This window comes from Panthera pardus, unplaced genomic scaffold (genome assembly GCF_024362965.1).
Source record: "Panthera pardus isolate Hobbes unplaced genomic scaffold, ASM2436296v1 HiC_scaffold_3, whole genome shotgun sequence".
In the NCBI taxonomy this organism is placed as follows: domain Eukaryota; kingdom Metazoa; phylum Chordata; class Mammalia; order Carnivora; family Felidae; genus Panthera; species Panthera pardus.
Genome location: NW_026526876.1, coordinates 26817575 through 26836827, shown reverse-complemented (window position 1 = coordinate 26836827; position 19253 = coordinate 26817575). Strand labels below are relative to the sequence as shown.

Genomic DNA, 19253 nt, shown 5'->3' with positions numbered 1-19253 from the left:
CGGTGCCTTCTACTCAGGACCTGGCTCCTGACGTGCCTCGCGCATCTGTCACGTGGCTGCCTACAGCGAAGTGTCTTGCACACACGTCCTTGGCCGTGTTAAGAAAGCAGTGTGATTCGACGAGTCACTAAGATAAATAAAAACAAAACCTTGCATGTGTAATGGCAACTGACACTATGTATAAGGCACCTGCTGGCAAGTTATCACCTTGGATTATCACAGCAGTTTCATGCGCGAAATGAGAATAATTGCACTTACTTTGAAGATGAAAGATGAAGGCAAAAGGAGTGAAGTGCCCAAGGTTGGTGACTTCGCGGTGGCGCCAGAATGAGTATCCCAGGGGCGCCTGGGTGGCTCAGTCAGTGGAGCGTCTGACTCTCGATTTTGGCTCAGGTCTTGATCCCATGGGTTCGTGGGTTCGAGCCCCGCATCGGGCTCCACGCTGACCGTGCAGAGCCTGCTTGAGATTTTCTCTCTCTCCTTCTCTCTCTGCCCCTCCCCCCACTCTCCCTCAATAAATAAACTTTTAAAAAATTAAAAAAAAAATAAAATGAGGGGCACCTGGGTGGCTCAGTCAGTTAAGTGTCAGACTTCGGCTCAGGTCAAGATCTCCTGGCTTGTGATTTTGAGCCCCGCGTCGGGCTCTGTGCTGACCGCTCAGACCTTGGAGCCCGCTTCGGATTCTGGGTCTCCCTCTCTCTCCGCCCCTCCCCCGTGGCTGCGTTGAAGGCTACAAAAGCCACAGAAGCGAGCTGCCATGCCAATTTAAAAAGGAGGAGGAGGGGCACCTGGGTGGCTCAGCCAGTGTAGGCCTCGGACTCTTGATTTCGGCTCAGGTCATGATCTCACACTTCAGGAGTTTGAGCCCCGCGTCAGGCTCTGCACGGACAGTACAGAGGCTGATTGGAATTCTCTCTCTCTGCCCCTCCCCCTCTCACGCTCTCCCAACAAATAAATAAGTAAACATTAAATAAAAATTAAAAAATAAAAAAGGAGGAGGACTGAGAGAGGAGCGACTCCGAGGGCAGCAAGGGGGGACAGAGGGAAGGAGAGAGAACTTTTAGTCCCAAGGGTAGGGGCCCCCAAGCTTACACTTTGGCACGCTTCACAGAAATGGCAAGTGCTCAGAGGAGATGGCCCACTGGCGTCCCCAAGAGTCTAGAGCCTTGGCTCTGGGGCGCCCACTCCGGCCACAGTGAGAATTCCTGGATGTCAGACATGGCACAGAAACAGAGATCTGCAAGACTTCAAGGGACTTCAGGGGTTTGGACAAAAACCATGGTGGACTGACCATCCCCCATATCTCTGGCATCATCAAAACCTCCTGGTAGCTATGGAAGGGGAGGGAAACCCGATCGTGACTGAGATGGAATTGCCTAGAAGTCTGCTGAAACAAACGCTTGAAGTAGGATTTAAGTTGATTTGATTTAAAGAAGATAATTAGAATGGTTCTTGAACCCCTGGGGCTGTGGATGCAACAGCTACCATTCCTCCTTCATTCGTTCATTAAGAATTTAGCTAATATGGGGAGCCTGGGTGGCTCGGTCGGTTAAGCACCCGACTCTGAATTTCCGCTTAGGTTGGGACGTCACCGTCGTGTGATGGAGGCTCAAGTCGGGCTCCGGGCTGGGTGTGGAGCCTGCTTGGGATTTTCTCTCTCCCTCTTTCTCTGCCCCTCCCCCACTGGCATGCTCACACGTGCACTCTGTCTCTCCGAAAAGAAACAAATAAATACAAAGGGGCACCTAGGCGGCACAGTCAGTTAAGCGTCCAACTCGCTCTTGGCTCAGGTCATGATCTCACAGTTCATGAGTTCGAGCCCTGCATCGGGCTCTGTGCTGACAGCTTAGAGCCTGGAGCCTGCTTCAGATTCTGTGACTCCCTCTCTCTCTGCTCTTCCCCTGCTCATGCTCTGTCTCTCCTTCAAAAAGAAAGAAAAACATTAAAAAAAAAAAAAGAAAGAAAGAAAAAGGGGCATCTGGGTGGCTCGGTCTGTTGGGCATCTGACTCTTGGGTTCAGCTCAGGTCATGATCTCACAGTTTCATGAGTTCAAGCCTCACATTGGGCTCTGTGCTGCCAGGGAGGAGCCTGCTTGGAATTCTCTCTTTACCTCGCTCTCTGCCCCTCCCCCCATTCATGCTGTCTGTCTCTCTTAAAATAAACCTTAAAAAAATTTTTTTAAAAAGAAAGAAAAAAAATTGTTTTAACTTAAAAAAAAAATTGTGTCTTCAAAAAAAAGTTGTGTCTTCTTTTGGGGTGCCTGGGTGGCTCAGTTGGTTAAGCATCCAACTTTGGCTCAGGTCATGATCTCATGGTCTGTGAGTTCGAGCCCCGCGTCGGGATCTGTGCTGACAGCTCAGAGCCTGGAGCCCACTTTGGATTCTGTGTCTCCCTCTCTCTCTACCCCTCCCCTGTTCATGCTCTCTGTCTCAAAAATAAATAAACATTAAAAAAAAAAGTTAAAAAACAAATAATCATTCCTTTCAGAGACTCCTTATCATGAGTTCTGGGATTCCTTCCAGCCTACGGGTCTGGGGGTGAACGCCCACTGGGGGCGTCCTCCACGCAGAACACTTTGGGACCATTTGATCCTCTCCCACCAGCAGCTCAGTAAGGTTGTCCTGTGTGGCCATGAAAGAAAACCCTATGTGGAATATCCCTGGGAGCTCCAGGACCACCTGGGAGGACCTGGGGAGAAGCAGAATTCAGAGACAGCTGTGGCATGGGGTTGGGCACCCCAGCACCTAGGACACCTCTGTGACAGAGCTGATACCCATTGATGATGCCGCCAATCACACTTTGCGTCTCCCCGATGACGAGAATGAGAACCAGAATAACTCCAAGGACGTTCCAAGGACAATGGCTCAAGGGACCGCTGCTCTCTCTAATCCCTTGAAAACTGACTATCTTGGATTTTACCTCTGAACCCGCCCACTAGCCACATGGGAATGAGCCCGTTTTCAAGGTGGAGGATTCTTCCCCAGACCCCGTCCCTTCCAAATATCCGACCCAGGGGCCTCCATCAACCTGCCTAACGTGGTCCTACTCTCATCCAACTTCTTTTGCCCGGATCCTGACACCCTCTACTTGTCCTAGGTCCTCCATGGAGCAACCGGCCATCTCACCATCCCAGGAGCCAAGAGGCAGCCCCAGCTGTGCGGGGTGAGGTAGGAGATGCTCACTGAAGTAGGAATGGGGCCTGCGTTCTCTCAGACGACTATGAAGACAAGGGAGAACTGAGGTAACAGTTCTAGACACTGTCAATACTCTATTTCAGGTGTTCTTGTGTCATGCAAGCTTCTGTGGGCTGACCTGTGGTCTGTAAGCTCTGCGTGAGCCAGGATCCACATCTTTCTTCTTGTCTTTCCTTTTTTAAAGTTTATTCATTTAGGGGCACCTGGGTGGCTCAGTCGGTTAAACGTCCAACTTTGGCTCAGGTCACGATCTCACAGTTTCTACGTTTGAGCCCCGCAAACTGTTAGCTGTGCTGACAGCTCAGAGCCTGGACCTGCTTCAGATTCTGTGTCTCCTTCTCTCTCTGCCCCTCCCCAGCTCACACTCTGTCTCTCTCTCTCTCTCTTTCTCTCAAAAATAAATAAATATTAAAAACTAAAGAAAAAATGTTTAAGTTTATTTATTTAGAGACAGAGAGAGAGAGGAGAGGGGCAGAGAGAGAGAATCCCAAGCAGGCCCTGCACCGTCACCACGGAGTCCGATGGCAGGGTTCGAACTCACAAACCATGAGATCGCGACTTGAGCTGAAACCAAGAGCCGGACGCTTAACCAACTGAGACACCCAGGCGTCCCACTGGGAGCCACATCTATCTTGTTCAGTGCTGTATCCTCTGACCCCAGAACTATGGCTGGCACAAGCAGGCACTCATTTAATATGTGCTGCATGAGAAACAGCCTGGGATCAAAACTATTGTTTAAAACATTGGCTCTGGGGGCGTCTGGGCGGCTCAGTCAGTTGAGCGTCTGACTTCAGCTCAGGTCACGATCTCACGGTCTGTGGGTCTGTGAGTTCGAGCCCCACGTCAGGCTCTGTGCTGACAGCTCAGAGCCTGGAGCCTGCTTCGGATTCTGTGTCTCCCCCTTTCTCTGCTCCTCCCCGTTGCGCCCTCTCTCTCTCTCTCTCAAAAATAAATAAACATTAAAGAATGTTTTAATAAAAATAAACAAATAAAACATTGGCTGTGGTCTACATTCCAAATACCTAATTACCTTCATGGTGACAGCTGGCACTCACATAGAGCCGACAGTGCCCCGGGCACTCATTCACTAGATGGCTTCAAAGCAACCTGTAAAGCAAGTCTTGTTATCCCACTTGCTGGATGTGGAAACTGGGTCTCAGGGTGTGACTTGCCTAAAGTTTCATGGAGATTAAGAACTGGGGTTTGCAAAGAAAGGCTAGGGGATCCCATTGTGTCTTTCTGTTAACACATGTTCGCTGGGATACGACCTGGGTCCAGTTCCTACAGATACATTCTTCTACGAATTTATTTTGTATTTATTCTGTTCTGAGTCCCCTCTCACCGGGTGGACCCCCATGGAAGCAGCCAGGCTCAGTGCTCCCCCGGAGTTGGGTTACTGTGGACAAGTCATTTGACTCATCCTATTAGCTTCTTCAGAGAATTTTTAGAGTCCCCATTCCCCAAAGAGATACTGTGAATGTAAGGGGGAGAGAGAGATGAAATTGAATATTATTCATAGTGAAGTTTTATACGCTCATAAAAATGAGGTCTTCAGATGTGACCGAGTAGTGAACTTAAGAATACAAGTTAAGTAGTTTTTAAGACTTGCCTTCGAACCAAGATTTGACCATAGCTCCAATCCTCTCCTATGGACAGGGCCAACTAGCCATTTCAACACACTTTACAAGTAGACTAGAATGAGCTAGAAACACCCTATATTTAGAAAGTATTTTGGGGCACCGGCTGGCTCGATTGGTAGGGCATGCAACTCTTGATCTCCAGGTCATGAGTTCATACCCCACGTTGGGCAAAGGGTCTACTTAAAAAAACAAATGCAAGTAGGAAGTATGTTCATATTGATGGAATATGTGTGTGTATGAGTGTATTCAATTTCCTTAAATCATTATGAAAATTAATTTCGGATGTATACAAATGTAGAGAGACTAGTATAATGAATCCCATGAACTCATATGTAGATTCAACAATCATCAAATTCATGGCTAAGCACCTTTCATCTAACCCCCTCCTTTTCTCCCTCCCCATATTATTTTGAAGCAAATATTAGAAAGCATATTTCTTTTTTTTTTTTTTTTTTTTTTTAATTTTTTTTAACGTTTATTTATTTTTGAGACAGGGAGAGACAGAGCATGAACGGGGAGGGTCAGAGAGAGAGGGAGACACAGAATCTGAAACAGGCTCCAGGCTCTGAGCTGTCAGCACAGAGCCCGACGCGGGGCTCGAACTCACAGAGCGCGAGATCGTGACCTGAGCCAAAGTCGGCCGCTTAACCGACTGAGCCACCCAGGCGCCCCTAGAAAGCATATTTCTTACATAAATATTGTAGTCTATATCTCTGAAAGAGAGGGGCTTCCTTTCGAAAAATATAAAACAGCTAAAACAAAATAAAAATAATTCCTCTTATCGTCAAATATCTAATCAGAAATCCACCTTCTCTTTGTATTTATCATACGTTTTTTTAGGTTTGTTTAAACTGGGATCCAAATAAAGTTCCCGTATTGCAACTGACTGATGTCTTTTAAGTCTCTTTAGATGAGACTTTCCCGCTCTTTATTATACTCTTGCAATTTATCTTGTAGTCGAAAACCTAAATGATCTTTTAAAAGCCTCTAAATAATTAGAATTATCCTGAGATCACATGTTGGTCTTAAAGAAAAACTGTATCAATTAAGAGAAGACAATCATCCATGCTTTCTACCTCCCTTTTGTAGTCAAACATGGATTCATTCACAAGGTGGTCATCAACAAAAAGATACATTACCTTGTAGTACACAGGCGTCCCTGCTTAAGATAATTTTTAAATTGTATAAACCAGTTTTTAAGCCATGGAAATCCTATAGAGCTACTCCTTTCATTCGCGGTTTCTAAAAGGAAAAATAAAGTCCCCGAGCACATTGTATACGAAAGAACAGCATACAGAGCTATGGCAAGGGCGAATACCCAGGGCACAGGGCAGAGAGTGTTCTGCGTGGATAAGAGCATGAAAGTGCATAGAGATTAGCTGCTCTTTATTACGGGGCTCAAGGCTTCCAGAAACATGAAAGTTTAAAGATACCTGGTTGCTATGGCTGCACAAACTAAAGAGAGACAATCCTCCTTTACCTACAATGTAAGGAAGAGTTTAAGGGGCTGCTTTTATCTCCATAATTGCTTTAATTTCCCATTACCCACTGCGGGAGGAGAACGAGCGGAGCTCCTGCCGCTAACGGGCCTTGGCTGAAGCCCTGGGGTCCCAGGGATGAGCCTGGGTGGGGGAGGGGAGGGAGAGAGGACCTTCTCTCCCTCCTGTCTTCTCTGGGCCCTTTCACCCCTTGCCCTTTGAGTCTTCCCAGGGTACACCCTGCCCCGAGAGGGTGTTTCCGGGCCGAGAGCAGAGCAGCTGGGCCTGGCGGTTGGTCAGAAGGGACTGGGTGTGGACTGTGGTCTGGATGACGCGAGGGGCGCCTGCCCTGGGCACGGAGCCAGGCTGAATTATTTTTCTGGCTATTGTGGGTCTCAATATACATTCCTGCCTCCCTGTCCGGGTTGGAAATTCCATTGCGCTGAGCATGGTGTGTGTGAGCACGTGTGTGGTATGAAGAGCATGTAGGGAGAGGCTGGAAGGACCCGGCCTGGTGGCTTTCCCAGCCCTCAGCTCCCAGCCAGGGTGTCGCCCCTTTCAGGTAGAGCAAAGAGGCCCTCAGTTCCCTCCAGGACACCTTGGCGGGGCGGGGGGTGGGGGGTGGGGGGTGTGGGGGGGGGCAGCGTCAGCTTGACATTGAGTGGAAAAATTACAACACTAACAGGCCTTGATGGAAGGCTCCGGACCACAGCCTGGCATTTGCTATGCATTGTTTATCCTCCTTGCAACTCCCCCCCTGGACGGGAAAGGCCTGGAGGGGACGCAAGGCCTGGAGCGGGAGCTGGGTGAGGCCAAGCAACGCACTCGAAGTGAAGCCGATGAGCGCATTTGGCTCCGGCGCTGCGATTCTAGGCAAGTCATTTGGCCCCTCGGAGCCTCGGTTTCCATAGTTGCGAAGCGGAAATAATAGAAATACCCACCTGGAGAAGTTAATTCAAAGAAAAGATGAGCTAATGCGTGGAAGGTCGCGTGATGAACTAAAGCACTATCCAAAAATAAGGTCAGGAGGTCGGAAAGGAGCTTGCTCGGCCCAGACCCAGGTGCTCTCCTAGTAACAAGGCACAGCTTCTTGGATGAAATACTTCCGGTCGGTCAATTAGGTTATCTCTGTAAGAATATCTTGTGTCTTGGGGTACCTGGGTGGCTCAGTCGGTTGAGCGTCCGACTTCAGCTCAGGTCACGATCTCGCGGTCCGTGAGTTCGAGCCCCGCATCGGGCTCTGGGCTGATGGCTCAGAGCCTAGAGCCTTCCGATTCTGTGTCTCCCTCTCTCTCTGCCCCTTCCCTGTTCATGCTCTGTCTCTCTCTGTCTCAAAAATAAATAAATGTTAAAAAAATTAAAAAAAAAAAAAAAAAAAGAATATCTTGTGTCTTTGCATAACATTCAAGATTTTCATATTATGTTTTATTTACTTATTTATTTTTCTTTTATTGGGGGAGGGGCAGAGAGAGAAGGGAGAGCGAGAAGCCCAAGAATCTCCCTCCCAAGGGGGAGAGAGAACCCCGACTCGCGGCTCACTCTCATGCACTGTGAGATCAGGACCTGAGCCAAAAGCAAGAGTCAGATGCTTAACCGACTGAGCCACCCAGTAAATTTGGGGGCAGAGGGAACAGCCTGAACAAGGACTGGAGGTGGGCTGGCCCCAGGTGAGGCTCAGAGTACGGGACAGGTAGCCAGGGGCCAGATCACGCAAGGCTTGGTGGACTATAATAAGCAATTTTTTTAATGTTTATTTATTTTTGAGAGACAGAGGGAGGGGCAGAGAGAGAGGGAGACAGAGGATCTGTAGCAGGCTCTGTGCTGACAGCAGAAAGCCCGACACGGGGCTTGAACTCATGAACCATGAGATCGTGACCTAGGCCGGAGTCTGACGCTTAACCGACTGAGCCACCCGGACGCCCCTTACTTTTGTTTTAAGCAATCTCTGTACCCAACATGGGGCTCGAACTCAGTACCATGGGGTGCATGCTCTACTGACTGAGCCAGCCCAGTACAGGCTTCTTAGAGGGCGTGTGTGGACCAGTCTGATTTACGTTTCAGGGTCCCATTTACTGCTATGGAGAGGAAGGACAGGAGAGAAGCCGGGGGGAAAGTAGGCAGGTGAGAGAGGACGGAGGCGTGGGAGGGTGGCTGCAGTAGAAATGCCGAGGAGGCGCTTTTGAAATATTTTCTGGGTAAGGTCGACAGGACTTGGTGACGGATGGGGGGGCAAGGGACGTGTGGCATCAAGTCCCCATGAAGTCCAGGGCAGGGTTATTTCCCCGATAAATACAGTGTGGTGCTGTAAGTGTATTTCCCTCATGATTTTTTTAAACATTTTATTTTTAACAGAATTTATTTATTTGTATTTATTTATTTATTTATTTTAAAATTTTATTTATTTTTTTATTTAAAAAAAAAGTTTTTTTGGTATTTATTTATTTATTTCTGAGACAGAGACAGAGCATGAGCAGGGGAGGGACAGAGACAGAGGGAGACACAGAATCAGAAGCAGGCTCCAGGCTCTGTCAGCACAGAGCCCCACGCGGGGCTCGAACTCACAAACCGTGAGATCATGCCCTGAGCCGAAGTCGGTCGCTCAACCGACTGAGCCACCCAGGCGCCCCAAATTTTATTTATTTTGAGAGAGAGAGAGAGCACACGAACGGTGGAGGGGCAGAGAGAGAGGGAGAGAGAAAGAATCCCACGCAGGCTCCGTGCTGGTTTGACGTGGGGCTCGAACCCATGAACCACAAGACCATGACCTGAGTCAAAACCAAGAGTTGGGACGCTCAGTCGACTGAGCTGCCCAGGTGCCCCATAGTTACATTTTTTTCTCTAGCTCACCTATTGTAAGAATACAGTGTATAATACATATACAACACACAAAAGATGTTAATTGACTATTTATGTTACCAGTAAGCCTTCTGGTCAAGAGCGGGCTATTACTGGAGTTTTGGGGGAGTCAAAAGCTATACATGGATTTTCAACTGCAAGGTGGTCGGCATCCCAACCCCTGTGTTGTTCAAGGGTCGGTCAACTGTATTCATAAAGTGCTTCTACGCCGTCATGTTTTCGAGGGATTTGACTCTTCCTGGACAATCCAGGCTCCTGTATGAGCGGCCATCCTAATTGTGGACACAAAGTCTCTGGGAGAAGTCCTGTAACCAAACGCCTCACAGGGGAGTCCACTTTCGCTCAAACAGCAGTGACGGGGCCCCACCCCAGCCTCTGGGTGGGCGGCACTGGGAAGGAAGGGAAGATGTAGATAGACTTCCAACAATTGTCTTCCTGGTCTTGCCCAAATCTGTTTACTTCAATCACTATAAAACCCAGGTGCAGGAACTCAGGCAAATAAGGGGAGAGAGCGGCGCAGGAGGAAGCGCCCTTGACCTCTCCAATCAAAAAGAACGCTTCTCCCTTTGCTGAAATGATCCTTTCGCGAGCAAGGGGCACGCGCTGGCGAGGATGCTTACCAATCAGATCCCTGGCTCTAGAGCTGCCTGGTGGTTCACGGTCAGCAACGTCAGGGCAGAGGGCTTCGTTTCTTTATCTCGAGGCCCTGGCTGCTCTCCTCACTCGCTCGGCAAAGAAAATGCCTCCGTGCACTAGGCGCTGACCTAATGCTTGCAGTTAAAGCAGAGAACAAGACAGGGATTCTGGCCCCATGAAGCCCAAACGGACGAAAAAAACTCCCAACAGATTAAGAAGTAAAATATAAGGGGGGGGCGGGGAACCGGGTGGCTCAGTTGGTTAAGCTGCCAACTTTGGCTCAGGTCATGATCTCACAGTTTGTGAGCTCAAGCCCCGCGTCAGCTCAGAGTCCGAAGCCTGCTTCAGATTCTGTGTCTCCTTCTCTCTCTGCCCCTCTCCTCCCCTCCACGCTCTCTCTCTCAAAAAAAAACATAAAAAAAACTTTTAATAGGGAAGTAAAATATAGGGGATGTTGGATAGTTAACAGTTTTCTGGGTGGAAATGAATGAGGGAAAAGACATTGAGAGCGGCATTGTGGGCACAGAACGGGAGGCTTCACTGAGGTCCCATTTGAGGACAAACCCCAAGGGGGCGGGGGAAGAAAAAGATTCAGGAAGAAAGAATAAGGTACAGAATTGCAGGAGCAAGACAGAACGGGAGAGCCGCAGCTGAGGTCGGGAGGACTACAGTGAGGAGAGACACAGGGACGCAGGTTTGAAAGACACTCACGTGATTTGTCTTCCTCTTCTGATTTTTTTTTCAACTTTTTTTTTTTTTTTTTTTTTTTTATTTTTGGGACAGAGAGAGACAGAGCATGAACAGGGGAGGGGCAGAGAGAGAGGGAGACACAGAATCAGAAACAGGCTCCAGGCTCCGAGCCATCAGCCCAGAGCCTGACGCGGGGCTCGAACTCACGGACCGAGAGATCGTGACCTGGCTGAAGTCGGACGCTCAACCGACTGCGCCACCCAGGTGCCCCCCTCTTCTGATTTTTTAACAGGATCGCTCCATCTGTTACACTGAGAACGGACTGCAGGGAGCCAGGGTGGAAGCAGGAGGCTGTCTGGAGGCTTCTGTAGTAACCCGGTGGAGAGAGCATGCGACCGGGAGTCGGAACTAAAAAAGCAGTGCCTTTCAAATCAAAACCACGATGAGTTACCGCCTCATACCTGTTAGAACGGCGACTGTTAACAACCAAAACCACACCCAGAAAACACCAAGTGTTGGCAAGGACGCAGAGAAATTGGCGCCCCGGTGTCCCGCTGGTAGGAATGCGACACCGTGGCAGTTTCTCAAAATATTAAAAATAGAATTATCGGATGATCTAGTAATTCCACTTCGGGGCATACATCGGAAGAGTTGAAAGCAGGGTCTTGGAGAAATATTTGTACATCCGTGTCCATAGCGAAGGGGTTCAGAACACGCACCATGAAATACGCATTAAGAATTATTTGTTGTTGTTGATTTGAGTAAGCTCTACACCCAACGTGGGGCTTGAACTCACAACCCCAAGTTCACACGCTTGAGAGTCATACGCTCCATCGACTGAGCCAGCCAGGCGCCCCTGATAGAAGAATTATTTTGAGGGGTGCTTGGGTGGCTCAGTTGGTGAAGCGTTTGACTCTTGACTTCAGCTCAGGGCATGATCTCATGGTCCGTGGGATCAAGTGTGGGGCCTGCTTGGGATTCTCTCTCTCTCAAAATAAATAAATAAAACTTAAAAAAAAAAAAAAAAAAGAATTATTTTGAGCTGAAAGGAATTGGAAAAAAAAAGGGACACAGGAAAAACTGCCCCCCCCCCCCTTACAGGACAGGAGGGCAGGACAATGCTTGATCATCAGAGACACCTCTAGACTCTAGCTCAGAAATAGCACCAGAGGACTCCACATAACAAACTCTATTAGGTAACCTTTATCCTCACTCTCTCCAAATATTTACCTTCCCACCGTTTGCTGCCCGTAGAAGCACATAGTCCTGGTGCTTTGTCTTGTCACTTCTCTATCAGATTCATTGTTCTTTTGTTCGATGCACTACAAGCCCAAGTCCTAATCGCCCCTTTGAGTTCTCTGGTGCACATACACTCATGAAGAAACCATTCTCCTCCTATTAATCTGTTTTGTGTCAGTCCACTGTGCAGGGCGCCAGCCAGAGAACCTCAGAGGATAGAGGGAAAAGTTCATTTGCTCCTCCCCTACAACGGCAGCATTACTCGCAACAGCCAAACATGGAAACACAAGTGCGACACCAACAGAATGGATAAACAAAAAATGTATGTACGTGCGATGGAATATTATTTGACCTTCAGAAAGGGCATTCTGACACAGGCTACGACGTGGATGAACCTTAAAGATATTATGCTAAGGGAAGTAAACCAGTCACAAAAAGCCAAAGATCCTATTTCACTGATGCGAGGCATCTAGAACAGTCAGACTCAAGGACAGAAAGTAGAACGGTGGTTTCCAGGCACTGGGGAAGTGGGGAAAGGGGAGTTGTTTAATGGGCACAGAGTTTCAGTTTTGCAAGATGAAAAAGTTCAGGAGATTGGTTGCACCACGGTGTGAACGTACTTAACAACACTGAACTGCACACTTAAAAATGGTTAAGATGGTAAGTTTTATGGTATGTGTATTTTGCCACAATTTTTTTTTTTAAAAAAAGCCATGCTTTTATCTATTACAAGATAAAGTGGTTCAGGAACCACTGACTTAAAACCAAGAGTTGAACACAACTGACGGGAGTCACCCAGGCACCCCCACTGTTCCTAACTTCTTTTGCGTCCTCCTATAAATATTCTAAATGTAAACATATCCCATTATTTATACTAACCATAGCACTGCACCTTGCTTTCTGTTTTCACCTATTATATTCTGGAGACTGGTCCACATCAATACATGCTGACCTGTGCCCCTTTTTAACGCCACTCGCTGTGTCAAACCATTGCACAGATGTACCGTATTTATTTATTTAGCTAGTATTCTCTTGGACATGTAAGTTATTTCCAAATGTTTCCTATTGCAAAAAGGGCGGGAATGAATATCCTTCTACATGCTTCTGTGGGCGCAGGTGCCCTACATCTGTAGAATAAATTCCGGTGAGAGAGGAGTCAAAAGATACCCGATTTTCACTTTCAGGAGATACTGTCAACATTTTCTTCTGATGAGGCTATACCAAATTTACATTTACACCTAAACTGTAATGCATGCTTGATTGCCCACCTTGTCACATCTGTTCATAAAAAGCCCAAACGTTTCATCAGCCAACTTAATCTGGTCTACATCCCTCTTCCCTACACTCTGACTGCAGGTGGCTCTGGATTTACTTTCCTTGTTTTATATCCAAAACACAATTTCTGATTCTTATCCTTTAACCTCAGGACTCATGAGCAGCATTCCATCCCAGAAGGCTAGTAAATAGCCCTCAGTACCATCCCCTTTCCACCCCCTTGCTATAGGGGGGCAGCGGTCTGATGATTGAGACTTCTCCATGGAGATTCTCCCTTTACAACCAATAGTTCTGCAACATGAACCGGATTATGCTTGCGATAATCCAGATTACTCACTGTGCAATTCAAACTCCCCCATCACAACCCTCATGGCACTTAGTCACTTGGGAGCCTTGCCACACGCTGCAGATCCCCTCAACTGGAAGTAAATAAGGCCCCCCGAACAGTAGGTTGATAAAGAAATATTCTCAAATGCCATTTTATCCCAACGATCTGAGGGGCAGTGCCTCAAAGTGCCCTTCTTTGGTACAATCTGCCCTTCATGACCCCAAGCCTGTAGGTAGGAACTTATCCATAGTCTGAGCTGATCTTCAGGTCCTGCCATACTCGCTGCCCTGGGACACATCATGATCTCGCGTTTTTGTTGTTTGTTTGTTAAAGGCTATATCTTTAAGTAATGTCTATACATACCTAAGATGGGTCTCGCACTCAGGACCCCTACATTAAGAGTCCCACGCTCCGCTGACTGAGCCAGCCAGGCACCCTGGGATCTCGGTTTTGACGTCGTTTATGCTGTTCCCTTCCTTTGGAAGTATCCTTCCCTTTCACTGCTGTATTTCCAGTCTTTACCATTTTATAAGACAAACTTCAAATGCCACCTCCTCCACAAAGCCTTCCATGATTCCCTAACTGGGAGCAACCTTCACCCTCCTCAAAACTCCCCCAGCGTTTAGGACACTTGACATTTTCTAACCTTTTTGCTGACAATACATCTGGGCTTCCCTGTAGGCCTGGGAGATACTTGGAGGTGGGGACGGGACAGCGCTTTACTCACCTACATACTCTGTGCCACCACAAGCAGGTTACTTAAGTCATAGGCTCCTGGATATCCTGGCAGAAGTTCCTAGGCATGGCCTGTTTCACGCTGACCCCATAGAAAACTACCTGTACCAGATGTCACAATGCCCTCATCTAGCTGCTGATTCTGCTGGTCAAATTTATTTATTTATAATGTTTATTTATTTTTGAGAGAGAGACAGAGTGCGAGCAGGGGAGGGGAGAGAGAGGGAGACACAGAATCCGAAGCAGGCTCCAGGCTCTGAGCTGTCAGCACAGAGCCCGAGGCGGGGCTCGAACCCACGGACTGTGAGATCATGACCTGAGCCGAAGTCGGACGCTTAACCGGCTGAGTCATCCAGGCGCCTCTCTTGGTCAAACTGAAACCTCTGAACAGAATCCTGGCACTACCCGTACTGCCCGCATCTGGGCGTGAGCCTCTGTAACCTTCCTGGGCCTTGCTCTTCTGGCCATACTTACCCAACCCATCCCACCGTTTCACGCACGGCAACGCAGCCACTAAGCTTAAAATTACACGTGGACTCGGAGCGCTGTCCAAATCCCAGGCTAGGCATGGTATGCTTCTTTCAGGCTGGGTTGTTTCATTTCATTTCTGCAACGATCTCGGAAGGCAGAGGTTATTGTCCTCACTTCGAATAAGGAAAATTTTTTTTCCTTTTTTTCTAACTTTTTCTAATTCATTTTTTCTAACTCAAATCACTCTTTCATCCTTAGACAAGTATACTTTTATCTATTCCGGACATAAACTATCTCCATTTTGATTCCGCGTCTTTCTTGATGGTAACCGCCCAAGGTATTCAGTGTTTGATGAGAAAATTTACTAGGTCTTGGGAGTCATAATGCTTTCTGCTAATGTGTGCATGCATGCTATAGATATTTAGAATCTATCAGATAATCTTTTGAGCACTATATAGATGGCACCCGTTTCTTGTCACAAGGTGTTCCTGTAAACTACATCCCAAGAAACACTACCGTGAAGCAGGTCTTAACGTATAATTTTTCCTACATAAAATTAAATGGTAATTCAGTTATATTCCTCAGATCAAACACCAAGTTATAGATATAAGCAGCCAGGTAGCCTAAGTATAGCAGTGGTGAAGAGGCAGCACAGCGTAGGGGGTTAGGAGCAAAAACCGATAGCTAAAGCAACCTGGATTCAAATCCCGATAGTTACTTGCTACATATACTTGGAAGGGTCTCTTACTGGTGTGTGCCTCAATTTCATCAACAGTAAATCCTACTTCATGGGACTGTTAAGCAGAGTATTAAATTAATTAATTTGGGGGATGCATTTAGGACAATGGCTGGCACACACTAAGTATTACATAATCTAATATATACTAATTTATACATTATAAGCTTCAGGGGCAAATACACACCTGTACATTTGTCTTACCAGTTAAAATACAATTAAAACAATAAAACTCTTCTATTCTAAGTCTGAAAATAAGCGTAGAATAGCATAGCACCTGGGATCTGAAATGTATTAAAAGCTCAATCCTATGAACCAGGAGATCATGCCCCGAGCTGAAATCAAGAGGTGGACGCCTAACTGACTGAGCCACCCAGGCCCCCGACAGACATTTGTTTAAAACCACTTCAGGGGTGTCTGGCTGGCTCAGTTAGTAGAGCACGTGACCCTTGACTTTGGGGTTATGAGTTCAAGCCCTACTCTGGGTGTGGAGCCTACTTAAACAAAATTATATACGCACACATATAACTTATTATATATTATATACATATTATTTATATATAAAATACATATATATTATTACATATATACGTATATATAAAATCACTTTAATAGTAGTACACTGCTCTCTTAAGAGAGAAAAAGTCCTGAGGAGGTAATTTAAAATGATGACTTTTTGGGGTACCTAAGTGGCTCAGTCAGTTGAGCATCTGACTTGACCAGCTGAGGTCATTATCTTGTGGTTCGTGAGTTTGAGCCCCACACGGGGCTTGCTGCTGTCACTGCAGAGCTCGCTTTGGATACTCTGTTCCTCTCCCTCGGCCCCTCCCCAACTTGCATGAGGGCCCTCTCTCTCTCAAAAATAAATAAATATTTAAAAAAATGATTACTCTTCAAAAAAGTTATCCAGAATTTAATCTTGTTTCCTTAAGAAACTTGTAGCAAACAGAAGCATTCCAAATATTCCACTGATGTGGGTATTCTCTTAAGTATCCCGTAAGTATAATGGAAGTGGGATGGTATAATCCAAAGTTACACTTTAGTTATGCAAAGTACAAAGCTGTGGGAACTGCGTGAGACACTTAACATTTAGGAATAAATCACTGGTAAGCCTTTTCAGTTGTACAGTTTTCTGAGTCTGAAACTTTTAAGAATCAAAACATAGTAACTAGGTAAAAATAGCTTTTGATGAAGATATTAAGTGAAGGAAAACAGACCACACATGGTACACTCAATGTGATAATAACTATTCAAATCTGTGAAACAGCTCCATCCATCTACAGATTAGAAAGCAGACCGCAGAGAGGATAATGGTGGCTACTGGCACAGCATTCGGTTTAAAGTGAAATTTATGCCAAAACAATTTTCCGCTTTGCAATCACAACCACCAAAGTAACAACTGATTCAGGCAAAAATCACCAATAGATCCAAAAAACCATTGTTGGGCAGAATATTCCAGAATAAGATATTCACAGTCTCAAAGATACACACAGGTTACTAATGGGGTTACAAAGGAAAAAGACAGGGGCACCTGGGTGGCTTGGTTAAGCGTGTGACACTTGGTTTGAGCTCAGGTTATGATCTCATGGTTTGTGAGATCGAGTCCCATGTCAGGCTCTGCGCTGACAGTCAGGAAAACTGCTTGGGATTCTCTCTTTGGCCCTCCTTTGCTCCCTCACTCAAAAAAGAAGAAATAAAAGAGGGAAAGGGAAAAGATAGAGGCAGTCTGGTACAGCGAGGCAATCTGGTAAACTCTACCAAAGTGATCCAATTTAACATCACCAACGATGGGACGAGTCCCATCAATGCCTCCTGATGCTGTGCCGTCTCTGTAGCTTTCCTGTCAAAAATGTTTACTCTGAATCTAATCATGTGAAACAAGATAAATCCAAACCGAGGGACGTTGTGCAAAATAACTGGCCTAGATTCGTCAAAATTGCACTGTCTAAGGAAATTAAGGAAACATGAAAACTAAATGCAGTGCAAGATCCTTGGAAGGATTTTATAAGGAAAAAGTCCAGCTATAGGAGACATTACTGAGACAACTGTGGAAATCTGAATAAGGACTGTAATCATTCCAAATAGTACTGTATTTAATATGAATTTCTTGAACTTGATCATTTAATTATGGTCATGTAAAATAATGCTCTTGTTTTAGAGGACTAAACTAATGTACTTATGAGATTAAACTGAATTATTGTATTAATCTGGATGTTTGCAAATCTCAAATGATTCATTAAAGAAAGAAAACAAACAGGGGCTCCTGGTGGCTCAGCTGGTTAAGCACCCAGCTCTCCGTTTCAGCTCAGGTCGTGATCTCATGGTTTGTGAGTTTGAACCCTGGGTCAGGCTTTGGGCTGACAGTGTGGAGCCTGCTTGGAAATCTCTCTCTGCCCCTCCCCACTCTCTCTCTAGAAATAAATAAATAAACTTAAAAAAAAAGAAAAAATATATGCAGAGTGGTGAAACAAACATGGCAAAATGTTATCAGGTAAACTGAGGTCAAGAATAAATGGGTATTCGTGGTTTTTTCTTATAACTGTTTTGGGATTAAAAATTTTTTTAGGGGCGCCTGGGTGGCTCGGTCGGTTAAGCGTCCGACTCCGGCTCAGGTCATGATCTCACGGTCCGTGAGTTCGAGCCCCCCGTCGGGCTCTGTGCTGACCGCTCAGAGCCTGGAGCCTATTTCAGATTCTGTGTCTCCCTCTCTCTCTGCCCCTCCCCTGTTCATGCTCTGTCTCTCTCTGTCTCAAAAATAAATAAACGTTAAAAAAAAAAAAAAATTAAAAAAAAAAAATTTTTTTAAAGAGTTGGGGCAAAAAGTCCATCTTTTTTTTTTTTAAGATTTATTTTTGAGAGAGACAGCGCAAAGAGGGAAGGAGCAGGGAGAGAGAGAGACAGAAGATCTGAACAGGCTCTGCATTGACAGCAGTGAGCCTGATGTGGGGCTTGAACTCACGAACCACAAGATCGTGACCTGAGCTGAAGTTGGACACCCAACCGACTGAGCCACCCAGGCACCCCTAAAGTTCGTTCTTTCTTTTTTCTTTTCTTTCTCTTTCTTTCTTTCCTTCCTTTTCTTTCTTTCTTTTCTTTCTTTCTTTCTTTCTTTCTTTCTTTCTTTCTTTCTTTCTTTCTTTCTTCTTTCCTTCCTTCCTTCCTTTCTTTTTTTAAAGTTTATTTATTTTGAGAGAAAGAGAGAGACAGGAAGGGGTGTTGGGGGAGGGGGGGGAGACAGACAGACAGGCAAAGAATCCCAAGCAAGCTCAGCCCTGTCAGTGCAGAGCCCAACATGGGGCCCAATCTTATGAACCACGAGATCATGACCTGAACTGAAATCAAGAGTTGGATGCCTAACCAACTGAGCCACCCAAGCGCCCTGCTTTAAAGTTCTATACATGGAAAAAATAAAATAAACATAAAATACTAAAGTTCTAACATGATGCAGAGGTGCCTGGCTGGCTTAGTCGGAAGAGCATGTGACTCTTGACCTCAGGGTCGTGAGTTCCAAAAAGTTCTATACATGATCCAGAATGGATTCCGCTATAGTTACAGTCACCAAATATTCACAAGAAACCTAAAGAGACAAAAGGCAAACAGATGTCTAATTTCAAGTATTAAAGATAATTTGTTAGTCCACATTATCCTGGTAAAACATTAAGTTCACAGCAGGAAATCGCTTCCTAAATGGAGAATTTAAGTTTAAAAAACAATTATTTTTCTTTTTATAGATGTAGTATGTAACCAGAAACAAATCTGAGATATAATTTAGGGTTATGAAAAGTAAGTATAAAGGCAAAAGGTACGCTGACTATACGTAAACACAGAGGATTTAGTTTCCAGAAAAATTAACTGCTGCAAACCTCAGAATTTACTCAATAGCTGGACAGATAAGTTCCATTATTCAGTAACTTTATTCAGCAACCATCTACTGAACGCTAATTATGTGCCCGTGGTCCCGTGTTTAGTGTGCA

At 45.9% G+C, this 19253-nt stretch overlaps 1 long non-coding RNA gene across 1 annotated transcript; it reads left to right on the top strand.

Annotated features, from left to right (window-relative positions):
- The first annotated feature begins 2825 nt into the window (after positions 1–2825).
- LOC109277069 (uncharacterized) lies at positions 2826–11107 on the top strand. The gene is made up of 3 exons (XR_002084989.2): positions 2826–2966; positions 3098–3242; positions 10788–11107. It is a non-coding gene; the product is annotated as an uncharacterized LOC109277069 (long non-coding RNA).
- The last annotated feature ends 8146 nt before the right edge of the window (positions 11108–19253 follow it).